The sequence below is a fragment of the Pan troglodytes genome, chromosome 3 (assembly GCF_028858775.2).
Source record: "Pan troglodytes isolate AG18354 chromosome 3, NHGRI_mPanTro3-v2.0_pri, whole genome shotgun sequence".
Taxonomy (NCBI): Eukaryota; Metazoa; Chordata; class Mammalia; order Primates; family Hominidae; genus Pan; species Pan troglodytes.
The window spans coordinates 61,154,328-61,171,030 of NC_072401.2; the positions used below are offsets into that span (position 1 = coordinate 61,154,328).

Here is a 16,703-nt window from a genome sequence, read left to right on the forward strand (position 1 = left end):
ATTATTTTCATTTATATTTTATTGTTTCTATCCTTCTGGAGAACCCTGACTAATACAGATTTTGGTACCAGGAGTCATTCTAGAGGAACAGAATTTTAAGGATGAATTTCCTTAATTGTTGTTGGGGTTTCTGGAATTGGCTGTATAATCTGATTAGACCTAAAAGTCCTAAGAACTCTACTTCCGATAATACAGAGAACATAGATAGTTTTTGGCCTAAGCTGTTTATAGAGATATGCTAAAAAATGCATTTTATACACCTAATTTACCACTTATAAGAGGCAGGGTATTTTGTGACACTATACATGATACTTTCAGAAATTTGTGGAAAACCAATTAATATAATGATGTTGGTTTGTTGCTAACATTGCTGGACAATGTTGAAAGAAAAGGATGAGCTCAGAGATTCAAATTCTTAGCTGAAAATGGATATAGCCTAAGCATTTCTACATGTTCCCTAAAGGAGAAGCATCTCTCCTTTAGCCATAGGGATGAAATGGCTGAAAATCAAAGAGAAACCCTTGTCATTTAATTAGCTGACGTATAGTAAAGATGGATTTTCAACCTCACTGGGAGTCTGCTGTTAAAATGAGGGCATTGATTGAGAAAGAATGGGACCCTGTAAGTTGAAATGGGGATCTATGGGAGGACCCTGATGAAGCTAGGGACATTTAGCCTAATGTTTGAGTAATTTTTTTGTTTGTTTGTTTGTTTTTTGCCTAGGTAAGTGACCTCCCATGTCAATGACAGTGTCATTCCTCACCCATTCCCACAGTGTCATCGGTTTTTCCACCTATGTCAACGTAACTGCATTGCCAGAAATAACAGTAATGGCCTCTCCTGAAGCAGTTGGCAGGTGAAGCAAGGCTGATTTTCCTCAGGACCTATCCTAACGACCTCTTTTGGTTTCTAAACCTATAACTAGACTTAAGTCTCAGCAGGTCCCTAAAGGGAGATTCAAGATATCACCCATGAGGAGGTGCACTGCACTCTGAAAGAAACACCTGAGTGCTCTAATTTATATAATCAGAAATCTGGTAAACATATGTTAAAATGGATAATAAGGGTGTGGGAATAACAATAGAAGAGACACGAAGTTTGATGACACCAAATTAATATATGTGGTCTCATTAAGTAGAGATTCTGCATTTAATATAGTACATTGGGATGTAGCCAATGATTAGGCTGGAAGGTTAAGGATTTGTGAGGGATTATAAGATTGATGATGAAGAAAATTAAGGAAAAACTATCTGGATAAACCTCTTTGAGGGGGCAAAATATATGAAGACATTTGTGAGTCATGTGAATGCTCTTCAAAGAATGACATCACTAGAAGAAAATTTTAATAATAAAGTGGATGGGATGACCCTTCCTGTAGATCTGGGGTCAGACTCTTTCTTCAGCTACCCCTGTTATCACCCAATGGGCTCATGAGCAAAGTGGCTATGATGGCATTGATGGAAGTTATGCATGGGTTAAGCAACATGATCTTTCACTCACTAAGTTCAAACTGGCTGAAGCCACCACTGTGTGCCCAATATGCAGGAACAGAGAGCCATGCTAAGCCCCTGATATGGCATCATTCTCCAAGATAATCAACCAGCTTCCCAGTGACAGATTGATTACCTTAGACCACCTTTATCATAGAAGGAGCTGCATTTTTTTCTTACTGGAATACATACTTATTTTGAATATGGATTTATCCTCTCTGAACATAAACATCTGTCAAAACTACCATCCATAAATTTACTGGATGCCTAATTCTCTATCATGGTCTTCCACACAGTATTGTTTCTGACTAAGGAACTGGCTTTACTGCCAAAGAAGCGCAACAATGAGCTCATGCTCATGAAATTTACTGGTTTTACCATGTTCCTCATTCTCCTGAAGCAACTACCTTTGTACTATAGTGAAATGGCCTTCAGAAGTTATAGTTAGAGTGTCAGCTAGGTAACAGTACTTTTCATGGCTGGGCCAAAGTTCTCCAGAACGCTGTATATGCTATGAATTGGCAGAATCAAATAGATGCAATAAAAAATGATATGGGAGATATCACCACTGATCCCACAGAAATACAAACTGCCATCAGAGAATACTGTAAACACCAGTACGCGAATAAACTAGAAAATGTAGAACAAATTGATAAATTCCTGGACACGTACACTTTCCCAAGCTTAAACCAGGAAGAAGTCAAACACTGGTTATTCTAGTTAGAAATTCATCTAACCTCTTTTCAAGGTTCTTAGCTTCCTTGCATTGGATTACAACATGCTCCTTTAGCTTGGAGGAGTTTGTCATCACCCACCTTCTGAAGCCTATCAAACTCATTCTCTATCCAGTTTTGTTCCCTTGCTGGCAAGGAGTTGTGATCCTTTGTAGGAGAAGAGGCATTCTGGTTTTTGGAATTTTCAGCCTTTTTACACTGGCTTCTCCCCATCTTTGTGGATTTATCTACCTTTTGTCTTTGATGTTGGTGACCTTCAGATGGGGTCTTTGAGTGGACATGCTATTCCTTCCTGTTTGTTAGTTTTATTTCTAACAGTCGGGCCCCTCTGCTGCAGGTCTGCTGGAGTTTGCTGGAGGTCCACTCCTGACCCTGTTTGCCTGGATATCACCAGAGGAGGCTGCAGAATGGCAAAGTTTTCTGCCTGTTCTTTCCTTTGAAAGCTTCATCTCAGAGGGCCACCTGCCAGATGTCAGTCAGAGCTCTCGTGGATGAGGCATCTTTCAGCCCCTATTGGGAAGTATCTCTCAGTAAGGATACACAGGAATCAGCGACCCACTTCAGGAGGCAGTCTGACCCTTAGCAGAGCTCGAACACTGTGCTGGGAGGTCCACTGGTCTCTTCAGAGCCATCAGGCAGGGACATTTAAATGTTGAAGTTGGGCCCACAGCCACCCCTTCCCCCAGGTGCTCTCTGTCCCAGGGAGATGGGGGTTTTATCTCAAGGTGAATAAATGAATGAATAAATAAATAAATAAATAAATAAATAAATAAATAAAATCATTGACTATAGTCACTCTGGTGTGCTATCAAATAATAGGTCTTATTTACTTATTCTTTAACCTTTTAACCATCCCCACCTAAACCCCACACCCCCATTATCTTTCCCAGCCTCTGGTAACCACCTTTCTATTCTCTATCTCCACAAGTTTAATTGTTTTGATTTTTAGATCCTATAAATAAGGGGTAACATAAAATCTTTGTCTTTTGGTGCCTGGATTGCTTCACTTAACATAATGATTTTCACTTCTATCCATGTTGTCAGAAATGATGGAATCTCATTTCTTTTTATGGCTTAGTATTACAGTGTTATGTGTTTGTACCACATTTTCTTAATCCGTTAATCTACTGATAAGGTTGCTTCCAATTCTTAGCTATTTTAACAGTGCTGCAACAAACCTGGGAGTGCAGATTTCCTTTCAATATATTGATTTCCTTTTTTAAGTATATATTCAGCAGTGAGATTTCTAGATCATATGGTAGCTCAATTTTTAGTCTTTTGAGGAAACTTCAAACAGTTCTTTATAGTGATTGTACTAATTTACATTACCAAAAACAGTGTACAAGGATTCCTTTTTCTGAACATTCTTTCAGCATTTGTTATTGTCTGACATAGCTAAAAGCCATTTAACTATGGTAAGATAATATCTCATTGTAGTTTTGATTTGCATTTCTCATATGTTCAGTGATGTTGAGCACCTTTTTATATGCCTGTTTTTCATTTGTACCTCTTCTTTTGAGAAGTGTCTATTCAGATTTTTTGCTTGTTTGTAACTTGGATTATTAGATGTTTTTCTATAGATTTGTTTGAACTCCTTATATATTCTGGTTATTAATCTCTAGGTATTTTATTCTCTTTGAGGCAATTGTGAATGGGAGTTCACTCATGATTTGGCTCTCTGTTTGTTTGTTATTGGTGTATAAGAATGCTTGTGATTTTTGTACATTGATTTTGTATCCTGAGACTTTGCTGAAGTTGCTTATCAGCTTAAGGAGATTTTGGGCTGGGACAATGGGGTTTTCTAGATATACAATCATGTCATCTGCAAACAGGAACAATTTGGCTTCCTCTTTTCCTAATTGAATACACTTTATTTCCTTCTCCTGCCTAATTGCCCCGGCCAGAACTTCCAACACTATGTTGAATAGGAGTGGTGAGAGAGGGCATCCCTGTCTTGTGCCAGTTTTCAAAGGGAATGCTTCCAGTTTTTGCCCATTCAGTATGATATTGGCTGTGGGTTTGTCATAAATAGCTCTTATTATTTTGAGATACGTCCCATCAATACCTAATTTATTGAGAGGACAAGAATTTAAAGCTCATAAATCTGCTTGTACCTCAATCTCGTTTTTAATGCCGTGTTTCAACATGAAATGGAAGAAAGCATAAAGAATTGAGTGGAAATAAATGATGTAGACCCTGATGTTTTTAAAGAAGTGATGAGACTCATTAACACAGGGAAAGAACTAAACCTTGACAAAATGACGGACAACTTGTTGGCAGCTGCAGACAAACATGCACTGGGAACAGCTAAAGGTCATGTGTGAGGAAGCTTTGTTCCTCAGTAGAATCTCTCAGTAGAAAATATTGCTGATCCCCTTGTCCTTGCAGATTTGCATGTTGCAGAACAGTTGAAAGCACAAACCATAGACATTATTAATAGGTGCAGTGTACTTCGACAACTTGGCTGTAAAGATAAGAAAAACTGGAATGTCAACGAAGCAAACAACATAATGGAAACATCAAGGCGAAAGTCCACGATTCAGTCTCACCCTTACTTAGCAGCAGAAGCCTTCTGAGCACTAGCATCTGCACAGTGTCCACAGTTTGGCATTCCACACACACGGCTAAAACAGTCCTAAATCTTCCATGAACAATTGAAAAATGGAATTGATTTTTAGTCATTCAAGTCCAGAAGGATTCTAACACATAAACCATAAGAAAGAGTTGTTTCTGTTATTTGGTCCACAGAACAGAAGCTTAAAAAGCATATTTCTTGAATTTCAGGTGGATAATTAATGGTTTATTTTTCAGGTTTAAGTTAGACTGATTAAATCACTTCAAGGCCTTAAATTATTTTCAATGACTTCTCTTGTTCATATAATGTTTTAATTTTTTTATTGTGCCTTGTCATTTTGACCAATGCTATGCAGGATTATATAAACTAGCTTTATAATGCAGTAATATTGATAAGTGAAGATATTAACTTTCAAAAGGATCTTTTATTTTGAAAAATAAAACTGAATTTTATAGGGTTTGTCCTATGCTGTCTCAAGGTTTAAGATTAAATTCTCTTTAAAAGCACTCGTATTGGAGTTTACCAGTAATGTCTTCAATCTAAGTTCTATAAATATGAGAGAACCTACTTACCTTCCAAGTAAGTTACAGCAATACACTGCTTCAATTCTAATTTATTTTTGATTTCAAGGGGCAAATAAACAATGAGTTGGCCCAGATTTTTAGTGAAAATTATGATGTTTGTCTTGTATGTTAACTGTACAATAAACTGTGGGTTTATCTAAGTTTACAATATATGAGAATTGAATGAGGTTTAAATATCATGAAAAAAGCATGTATTGTGTGGAACTAGTTTTTTTTAATTTACAGTGACCTACATTTATATGTACATGTTAAGAGTAAGTATGATCAAATGTAAATTTAATGAGTGGGTCAATTAGCAAAGATATATATATACATATATATGTATGTACGCACTTTCATTTTTACTGTGTAACTTTGTATGCTGAATGGTACATATTTATTTTTGCTTTTGAGATAATTAATAAGGTAGAATTAATTGTGTTTTAATACTTGAAAGAAATTTTTAAAAGGAGGCAACTGGGATGTTTGGGATAATAAGAAAGATATTCTTGATTGTATTAAATAGTTTTGGATAGCAGATATTCATTATTGAATTTACTCCTGTTTTTCACACTTTGGAAAATACATCTAACAATAAATGAATCTTGGATAGTCTACTCTCCTTCAAAACCTGAACCAAAGGCCAAGGCAGGTGGATCACCTGAAGTCAGGAGTTTGAGACCAGCCTTGCCAACATGGTGAAACCCTGTCTCTACTAAAAATACAAAAAATTACCCAGGTGTGGTGGTGGATGCCTGTAATCCCAGGAACTTGTGAGGCTGAGGCAAGAGAATTGCCTGAACCAGGGAGGCAGAGGTTGCAGTGAGCCAAGATCGCGCCACTGCACTCCAGCCTGGGCAACAAGAGTGATACTTCATCTCAAAAAAAAGAGAGAGAGAGAGAGAACTGATACTTGCCTGTGGGAGATGCAAACAAAAAGAGAGAAACTTTAGAGTATATCAGGTCACACACCACGAGCATCCCCACCCATCTCTTATTTCTTTGTGTTTCAGTTACTGTAATAACATTGTGGATGATATGGAAATTCTGCTTAATATGAATAGTTATAAACTATAATTTGGAAAAAAAATGAATGACACCAAATGATAACTTGAACTTATAAGAACAAAAAAGAACAGTAATGAGGAAGTGTAGTGTGGCATTTTGATATTATCATGATATTGGAGGCAGGTAACAGATATCAACAAATTGTGCCCTGTCATTTAGTACTTTTGTTTACAGGATGACTGAAGGATACACACTACAAATGTTATCAGAAAGAAGTTATGTTTTAATGGGTAACTTCACTAGCACAATAACAAGAAGTAGGTATTGAAAAAAATCTGAAACATATCATGGAGTTTAGGCTTTCCATGTAATCTGGGCCTTTTTACTTACCCTAATTTTGAAATAGGCCTATTCAGTATGTTGTTCAGAGGGCTATTCAGAAAATGGAAACCCAAGGCTCACCTTTCTTGTGTCTAAGTACCCACTCAGCCAAGTATATTTAGCAAAATAGAAAAACCAAACTGCTTTGGTGACTGGACTTCGCCAATGTCTGAAAGAAAGAAGTAACAGAAAGGAGGGTCTAAAGTAGATCCTGTACAGTATAAAACATTTCCCCCAAAACGACTTTGCTTCTAACACCTATATTGATGCTACCTCCCATCTGAGAAAGAAGGGGGATATAAGCAGGAGTCAAGGCCAGGCACAGTGGCTCATGCCTATAATACCAGCACTTTGTGAGGCCTAAGTGGGAGAATCCCCTGAGCCCAAGAGTTTGAGACAAAACTAGATGACTTAGAGAGAGCCCATTTCTTTAAAAAAAAAAAAAAAAAAAAAAAAAAAGCAGGACATTGAGGTGGAATGCCTGTAGGGTTAGTTAGTCAGGAGGCTGAGGCGGGAGAATTGATTGAGCCCAGTAGTTTAAGGTTGAAGTGAGCTATGGTTGCACCACTGCTTCACTGCATTCCAACTTCAGAATCACAATGTGACCCTCTCTCTCTCGCTCGCTCGCTCTCTCTTTCTCAGAAGAAGAAGGAGGATGAGGAGGAGGAGGAGAAAGAAATGATATGGAAGAGGGTCAGGGAACCGCAGGGAGGAGAAGGGTGGGTCCCTGGCAAGGGCTCCACCCCCGGCTTGTGCCCAGGGACCTAGGTGAGGACAGGCACTCCTGCTTTCACACCCAAATGTTGCATTTCCCAAGACCACTCTGCCTTGCCACGCCCCCATGATGTGCCTATAAAACTCCTGAGACTCTAGCAGGCAAGCACACAAGTGGCTGGACGTCAAAACGAGTGGATTAGCAGAAGAAGAAACAAGTGGCTGGACATCAAAAGGACATCCAGGGGAGCACGCAGGCAGGCCATCAACCAGCAGAACAATGCGGAGTTTGGCTGGGGCAATTGAAGAAGAGTCAGGCTGCTCAGCAGCCCTACTCTAGGGGAAATCCGTCTGCCTGCTGGCTCCCCCATCTGTTGAGAACTACTTCTACTCAATAAAACCTTGCACTCATTCTTCAAGCCCACGACAATCCCATTCTTCTGATAAACCAAGGCAAGAACCCCTGATATAGAAAGCCCTTTTTTCCTGTGATAAGGCAGGTGTCTAATTGAGCTGACTAACACAAGCCATCTATGGACTGCTAAACTAAAAGAGCAACGCATACCGGGCAGAAGGAAGCCAGGCAGGAAGAGAGGTTCAGATGCTTCTTCCACCATAAAATATAGTAATAACTAGCTTTCTAATATGTACAACACAACTTTGATATTTGAATATTTGTAAAGCAGTTTTTAGTTTTATATCCTGTATAGCATTCTTATAATCATCTATACTAATATTTTTCATGCAAATGGGAGTTACTTTTACAACTCAGATAGCAAGTAGATGTTTAGCATGCATCCTGCTTTTTAGGGGGCTAGAGTAGGGGATATGCAGTTTTCTTTATCCACAGTGTGCTCTTTCTATTTGTCCACTTGACAATCTTGTACTCATTCTTCAAGTCTCAAGTCACATACCACTTCTTCAATGTGTAGCCTTCACTTATTGCCCCAGAGAACTTGGTGCTTCTTTCTTGAGATCGGAAAGTAATTTTAATGCAGTTTTACTGTTGCAGTAATTTGTTATCTAGAGAACACTGCCCATTTCATTGCCTCATATTGAGCATTGCTCATTTTAATTCTAAGACTCACCACGAATAATGATTCAAAAATTTATGTAATCCTAGGTCATCTAAAAACCAAAGCTTTTATACTTCATGGTGGAGCCAATGGCACCTATGAGAGGATCTACCATGGGATCCCTATGGTGGGCTTTCTTTGTTTGTAGATTAACCTGATAAGTTTGCTCACAGGAAGGCTAAGGCATAAGCTGTTAGAGTAGACTCAAAAACAATGTCAACTATAGATTTGATCAATGCATGAAAAGCAGTCATTAATGACTCTTCATGAATGTATTTTTTTAACTACATAGCATGTGTTGATAACTACTCACATGAAGGCCAAGGAAGCAGCAGTGACTTTAAACAGGAACACAATGCTGAGTACATTTTTTTTGGTAATGCTTAAAGACAATTGTCAATAAACCACTGTGAGTATCACAATCTGTTTTTTTGGTGGTTTTAGTGGAAACATTTGTCAGAGATTTTAGGATAGTACATACGTTTTAAAACAGCCAAAAAGTGAAATAAGAGGAATTGCTGAAGATGGTAACAGGAAGATGATAAGGAAGACTGAGAACAAAGTTGAAGGAAAGAAGCATGAACATTATTACAGCACTGACTAATTTTCAGCACAGTTATGAGGGTCTTTTAGGATGAGATCTCATCAAATATTAGTCTTTAAATAAATTTTGTTTTGTCTATTGAAGGTATGTGAAGTGATATTTTGGGATACAAATACTTAGTTAAAAGACTACCATAATGAAGTAAATAAACATGTCCATCATCTCACTTTACTTACCCTTTTTCCATGTTTTTAAAACTCTTGTAAAATAATTTATTTTCAGTAAATCAGCATGACAATCTATCTCTAATTCCCATTATATTTAATGCTTTCCAAATTTTTATGCTTACATTTTGATCCCATCACTGATAACTTGCAAGCAACTAAAGCTTTCAAACTTGCCTTTAAAAATTATTGAAAAAAGAAAATACTTTATAAATGTAGCCATATTCTTTGCTCTTATGGTTGTGGTTGCTTTTGCTTATTTGGAAGATTTATAAAATTGAGAAATAATTGGCTTGAAAGAGATAAATTGGAATATTCCCGTTTAATAGCCAAAATGTCTGAAACCAGAAATAGAGGATTTTTAAATTATCTCAATACATATATTAATTTCAGTTATGCTATTGCTATTATATTGGTAATATGAATAAATTTTAATAAATATAATGCTGTGTTGAAAAATAATTTTTAATTAGTTAATGCACATTGTATATGAAATGACATGCATTATATTGGTAATTTGTATTATGTAACTTCTTGGTTATAGTTTTTCCCAATTGTATTAAAAATATGTATCAGGATTAATGCCCTCCTCTAAGAAAACATAGTCTTCTTACTCGGTTTTTTAAATATCAAAGAGAGAAGTTACCGCCATTGATATTGCTACAGTGCCATGCTTTAGCAATTTTTGATTTTTGACTTGGTAAGCCTCATACTTATATTCATCCTTATTCCTTATTAGTCAATAATTATTTCAACACTCTAAATAAATGGAACTACAATGCCTCAAAGTAAAATATTAAGCACCACTTAGATTTTAAAATCACAATGCAAGTAAAACAGTAATAATAGTGAACATCTACTTATTCTCTTTATGATGAGAATAATTCTACCAGGTATCCTAAAAATCATTACATTACTACTCACAATAATCAAATAAGAAAGGTACCATTCTTATTCATTCAATTTAACAATAAAAAAAAACTAGGAACAGATACATTAAAAAAAAAAGGATCAGTAGATATCAGGTCATGATTCAAACTAAGGCCATTTACTTTTACATTTTTAATCACTAATTCACTGATGTAATGTCAACACCAATTCCTGATCAATGTCAACTTCTTATCAGCTTTGCCCTGACATGTACCTGAACCTTGTCACAGATTTGTCTCCTATCCCTAGACTTTGACACTATTTTGAAACATGCACACCAGGTTCGTTACAATTTCATTAATGACTAATTCAACCTCTGTACCCTCAAATGATTTCTTTTTATCCTTTAGACTTAACTAATTTTAATTTCTAGGATAGAAATACTTGTTCTCTCTTAAATTCTCTTTTCACATTTTGAAATCTTATGCATCCAACAAATTCTAACCCATAAACCAAAATCTCTATAACCACCAGGAAATAAAATATTTTATTTTTCATCTACTTTTATGTGGCACTAATTGTTAACATTTACACAAAAATTTCACATATTTCTATTTTATATTCTATAAGTTTATGTCTATTTGATTTTCCTTAACTGTAAAGAGAATGTTATATGGTTATGAATCATTCATTATGATCAGCTTATGAAGCCCATGGACCAAAAAGTCTTCTGGATCAAGTTTGTCATGCGCCACAGAGGAGCCAAGTACTTGCCGCCACCTGCGAAAAACCTCATCTGGTTCCAGCACTGCTCTCTGGTTGTGCTGGTCTGCGAGGCAATTTTTACTCTTTTTTCATAATATGTTCTTTGTTTGATTATCAAAAGTTTGTTAAGACAAGAAAGAAAAAAAAGAAGGTAGCACTGTTTGATATCTAAGGCAGGCAGGCATGATAGGGAAGGTCATGACATTTAATGCCACAACTAGTCATCAAGGTGTGGCAAAATTCTCCTCTATATTTCACAAGACTTGGGCCTTCCTGATTTATTCAAATATTTTATTCTTTGTTAAATATTAAGTAATATACAATTTTAATTTCAGAAAACCTAAAATAATTCCATTTTAATGCTTACTCATGTATATTTCTAAGCTAAAAAAATGAGATTCACTGGAAACTCAGGCCGTTTATTTGTGAAGGTCAGAAATAGTGCATTTCTACTGTGCATTTTTAGAAACCTCTTTTTTATTTTTATTTTATTTTATTTTTCATTTCCAACATTTATTGTAAGTTCGGAGATACATGTGCAAGATGTGCAGGTTTGTTACGTAGGTAAAGAATACTCTTCTATACAAACAAATAACAATGATATGTATTATATGTGTCCCTGTCAAAGAAAAACAGAGCAAGATCCTTCTTAAAAATGGCAAGACAGATTTTATTCTGACTACTGAAGTAGGAGATAGAGACTACTGTATAAATTGAACTGAACTCTAACTAAGACAAAGGTAACTGAGGCTTTTAAAGAGAAAACTGATATGAATAAAAATGAGGAAAACAAGGAACTAGTGGGTTACGTGGAAATGAAAAATTACATAAAATTAAGAGGGAAATAATTGAAAATTATTAGGCAACATGGGTTAGACAGTGTATGTTTTGCAGTTTGGCAGGATCATATTCTTTTGAGCCAAGACCTACCATGGAAGTTAGGGTGACCTTTAAAGACAAATTCATGACCTAGTGCATGTATAAGTTAAGCTAAACTTGGCCAAGTCTCTCAACATGGTGTTTATGCAAGTCTTTTGTGCTACCTGGGAGTTTAAAATTCAAATCCTTCATGAAATACAAAATAGTTCTTAATGGAAATGTTCTTTGCTTTAAAATTATAGATGGTCGTAACTGACTTCCTATACAAAACTATGCAACCTGGTAAAATCCTTGGTTAGAAAGACTAAAGATGTTTTCCACATGAGGCCTTAAATATGCTTGAGTTACTATTTTCACTTTAGTAATGACCCTTTGTAACTGGATAATAATACACAAAATAAAGGAGGAGGCTAGTTCCCTTTAGTTAGGCATTATAGACATGGTCCCGCAGGTTTAGCCCAGTCTCTCTAGATTATAATGTTACATGATTTCTCTCCTGCAACAAGATCTCACTATTTCTTGGCCTTATTTTGTTAAGCCAGACATTTCCGACTTCTTTAATACCGGGAATACTGAGGATACACAAATCAGAAATATATATAATCATTTTACTTATTCTCCCACCATAATATGAAAAAATAAATTGTAGATGGAATAAAGAGCCAAATATCCTGTGCAATAATTTTTAAAACCTATGTTGAAGAAAGCATAATAAATGGTAAAAGATCTCCAAATCCTGCCTTTAAATATTGGTCATTACAGCCTCTGGATTCAGAAAAAGGTTTGCAAAGCAAATCACAGAGAAGAAAGAAATCAACTTAAGAGCAGTTCTTCTGTCTGACAAGAGATGTGCCTGAACAATCGGATGGAAGAGAGGCATAATGATCATTTCTAACACATGAAAAAGATTTTTATAGTTCTCTTGTCTATAAAAAATATTTTTATCAACAATTGGTTATAAAACAAATCATTTTAATATCTAGAAAAGAAATATACACTGAATATTTTACTTTATTAAACTTTGAACATATAGTCATGCCACTAGAAAGAAAAAAATAAAGCGTAAGAAAGGAAAAAAGTAATGCATTCATGCACTTTATTATAGTAATGTCTTCTTATTAAAGAGGGAAAACTTATAGATAAATATGAGTCTGAGGCAATGATGCTCAACATGTACTACAAAAGCTAAATTCTAGTCTGTTTATGTTTTCTTAATGAAGTATCTTCTGAAAATGTATCAGAATATATCAGAATATACTTTCCTAATAAGGTATGTTCTGAAAATAGATCTTCTTTGAAATTTTTAGACCATATATCCAGATACATAAATCTATGTCTATCCATGAGTGAACAAGTAATATTTTCACTAGTTTAATTTGAGGAAGACTTTCTACATAAAGTGATATGTACATATATACTTAGGAAAATATATGAACATGAAGGTATACTTGATGGAGAGTCATAAAAATTCCATAGTAAATTGAACTACAAAAATTGCAATAATATGATGTGTCTGCTTCTTAGAGATTGCTTCTACAAGCTTTTAAATATCTCAGCAGTTAAAAACATTTAAACACAGAAGAAACTAATTATGTTGGCGCATCTTCTGTAGGGGCACTGCACATAACGGGGATGGGAGTCAAACATCTAGATGTTCCCACTTAGCCCCTGGTCATCCACGGCCCATTTTCTGGGAGGAGCAAAATGTTCTTTCTCTTCAAAGCTGAGGAGCTCAGTCCCTCGTTTATCTATAAAAATGACAGTTCTATCTTCATGTAAATGTGCAGACAAGCCAATTGAGTTTATCTTTTGGATAAAAGGCAATGGAGGAGACTCTTCAGAATGCACCCCAGAACTAGAATTAGAATCCTAAACAACAACTTCCTAGGAAAAAAATAAGTTGAGGAAAAATTGATGTCTGTCAACCAAAGGGAGATCCAGGGCTCAAGAGGACTGACCAGTTCCATCAGAGGAGCTTAAAGTTTGAAAGGCCTTCAGTGGGCCCCTTCTGGTACTTTAGTTTCAAGTTCAGGAAACATTTTGGGGGTCCTGGGTTTTCTGGGAGCTCCCACATGTTCAAGTGTCAAATTATTGTGAGGAAATGAGTCAAACTCTGTAAAATATTCAAAGAGATTTATTCTGAGCCAAATATGAGTGACTAATGGCCCATAACACAGCCTTCAGGTGTTTAGAACATGTGCTCAATGTGCTCAGGCTGCAACCTGGTTTTATGCAATTTAGAGACACGTTCGACATCAATCAATACATGTAAATGATACGTGGGTTTGGTCTGAAAAGGTGGGGCAACTGCAAGTGAGATTCTGAAAGTCATATTTAGATTCAAAGATTTTCTGATTGGCAGTTGGTTAAAAGAATTATCTTATTGTCTAAAGCATTAGAATCAATAGAAAAAAATGTTTCTTTTCAAACTTAAACAGTGTATTCTATCAGTATTTTGTTCTGTGGTGATGTAATGCTGTCAGCTTTTCCTGAATTCCAAAATGGAGGAGGCTCTAATGGAGCATGTCTCATTTCTCCCATTTCCAAAATGGCCTGAACTAGCTTTTCAGGTTAACTTTGGAATGCCCTTTGTGAGCGGAAGGGTTCATTCGGATGATTGTGGGCCTTAGAATATTATTTTTCATTAACATTTTTCCCCTTCTTGCCAGGGTTTGCCAGAGGCAAGGTCAATGGCCAGCAAACTCTTATTTTGTTCCATAGCATTGCTGGGATGGCATGTGCCCTGGGTTCTTACTGTCTGTGGTTGAGACACCTATGGCTAAGAGACTTAGAGCCAACATATTTACCGTCAACTTAAATGTTCTAGACCAGACAGGAATGAATATGGACAAGCATTATAATTAACTCTTAAAATGTTTAAAGTAATATAAAACCCAAGAAACAAAAAGCCAAAGTTGAGGTTAAAAAACTAACTTATCTTAAATTGTTATAGGTATAGCTAATGTAGTCTTTGTTTTAGTTATAGACCTATACCAATTAGCTATACAATCCATGAACATTGTTAAAAATGCTTTTTTGCAATTTAGAGGCTTTTGCTGTGCTGCAAGACTTTTTGAAGTCTTCTAGTAATTTAATTTAATGTGACTTAAAAAAATTGTTTCAAATATGTATCTATCTAAATAAAATCTCATAATTGTGAGTATTATATCCAGGACATTTTGTCATGAGGTATCATAATATTGCCTCTGTAATAATTTTATTTTAGTTCTACAGGAAGCAGAAAATTCTTTATGGTTGGGATAAATAAAAATGTGTCATATAATAGCTCAGAAAGCAAAGTTCCTAGTTTTACCAGCTGTTTATCTCCCCTTCTTGATTTGGAGGGTCTGAATTAATTCTATCCCTCAAAACTGGCCCTTACAATCTCATGGTCCCACCATTTCTGTGGTAGTCCCTGGACAAAGAGGGAAGGTACTTGTATTGTTTTACAGAAGGCCACTTGCAGTAAAAAACAAATCAATCCCAATAGGATTTCAAATGAAGGAGGTTAACAGGCTTTGTCAAATCATCTCTAGTCTTTGGAATAGCATGATTCTGATTTTCTCAGAACTAAAACTAGGGGGAGACATTAATAACATTAATAATTTGACAAAAGAGAATGTGGGTGGCAGAGGAGAAAAAAAAAAACTATTCCATTAGGGTGCCAAATAAAAACATGAAGAAAAATGATAACCTGGTATTCTTTAGGAGATTATTGCAGCCAAGAAATGAGTCATGATTCAACCTGCACTCAAAAACGAAAGTGACTTTTCTTTTGAAACAATGTCTCTCTCTCTAGTTGCTTTTCATACTAAAAAAAAGTTATAGTAAGATCAATTAGTGTGCAAAATAAGTTTCAGGATTATTATACTTGGCCTTATTATTCACATAAAGTTCAGCAAGAATTGTTTGGCCACATAGGCTCTTTTCAAGTTAGCTTTACTGGAACTTTACGTAAAAACGTTATTCTAGTCAAAGCCTTGGTAAAATGACTGGTGTCTCCAATTGTCCTATTTTAAAAATATATATTTTTTACTAAACTTATACCAATAACAATATTATCACACAATCAAAAGACTCATGAACAGTTTGCAAATTTTGGAGAACTCAGAGAGGTAAATTTGCTTACAAAAGCAAATTTTACCCAATTGCTCTAAACTATAAAAAACTCAAAAGAAAAATATTTCTTTGACTCCTCTTTAACTGGAGCAGCAGCTTTCCAAACAAGAAGGCATCTATTCACCTTTGAACTGCCATTCACAAGATAAGCAGCTCTTGTAATATGAGAGCTTTTTATTAAGCACTGTAGAATATAACAGCTCCTCTCATAGTCAGAGTCCATCCTAAGGAGAAAAAGAGGCTCCCTGTTCATAAATACGTCTTTCTTGCATCCCAGGTAGCAAGATTCTGTATAAACCATTTTTATTTTATCATGGAACTCTTTCAGTCACCATTATTTCTGCTAGCATAGAAGTAGTTTCAGTTAACATCCCATAGCAAAGCTGTAAATACTTCGCAAATGGAAATTCTCTAGTCTCAAGTCCCAGTAATTGTCATTTGAAAGTGCTCACAGGCTTTTGCCATAAGCCCAAATAAACTTTCCACAAAGGGCTATGAAGTGAAGGATTTGTCTCAACCAGCACTTTAGCTAGTACTCACTTAGCTGTCCAAATAGCATTTTTCAAAGAGCAGGTTTACATGCCTTCAACTTTATACAACTACATCGGGAAAATCTCCCCCATTCAGATAGAATACCCATTTTCATAAAACATTTAGGTAAAGGAATCACAACCACCTTACATATAACCTGTTTAAACATCTCAAATTTCATAATCCTCTCAACATTTACAATTTTATGCTCTGATCCCAGGAGCTTTTCT

At 35.8% G+C, this 16,703-nt stretch overlaps 1 pseudogene; it reads left to right on the forward strand.

Moving 5' to 3' along the window:
- Positions 1–4,359: 4,359 nt before the first annotated feature.
- On the forward strand, positions 4,360–4,863 carry LOC100608844 (speckle-type POZ protein-like; annotated as a pseudogene).
- Positions 4,864–16,703: the final 11,840 nt, after the last annotated feature.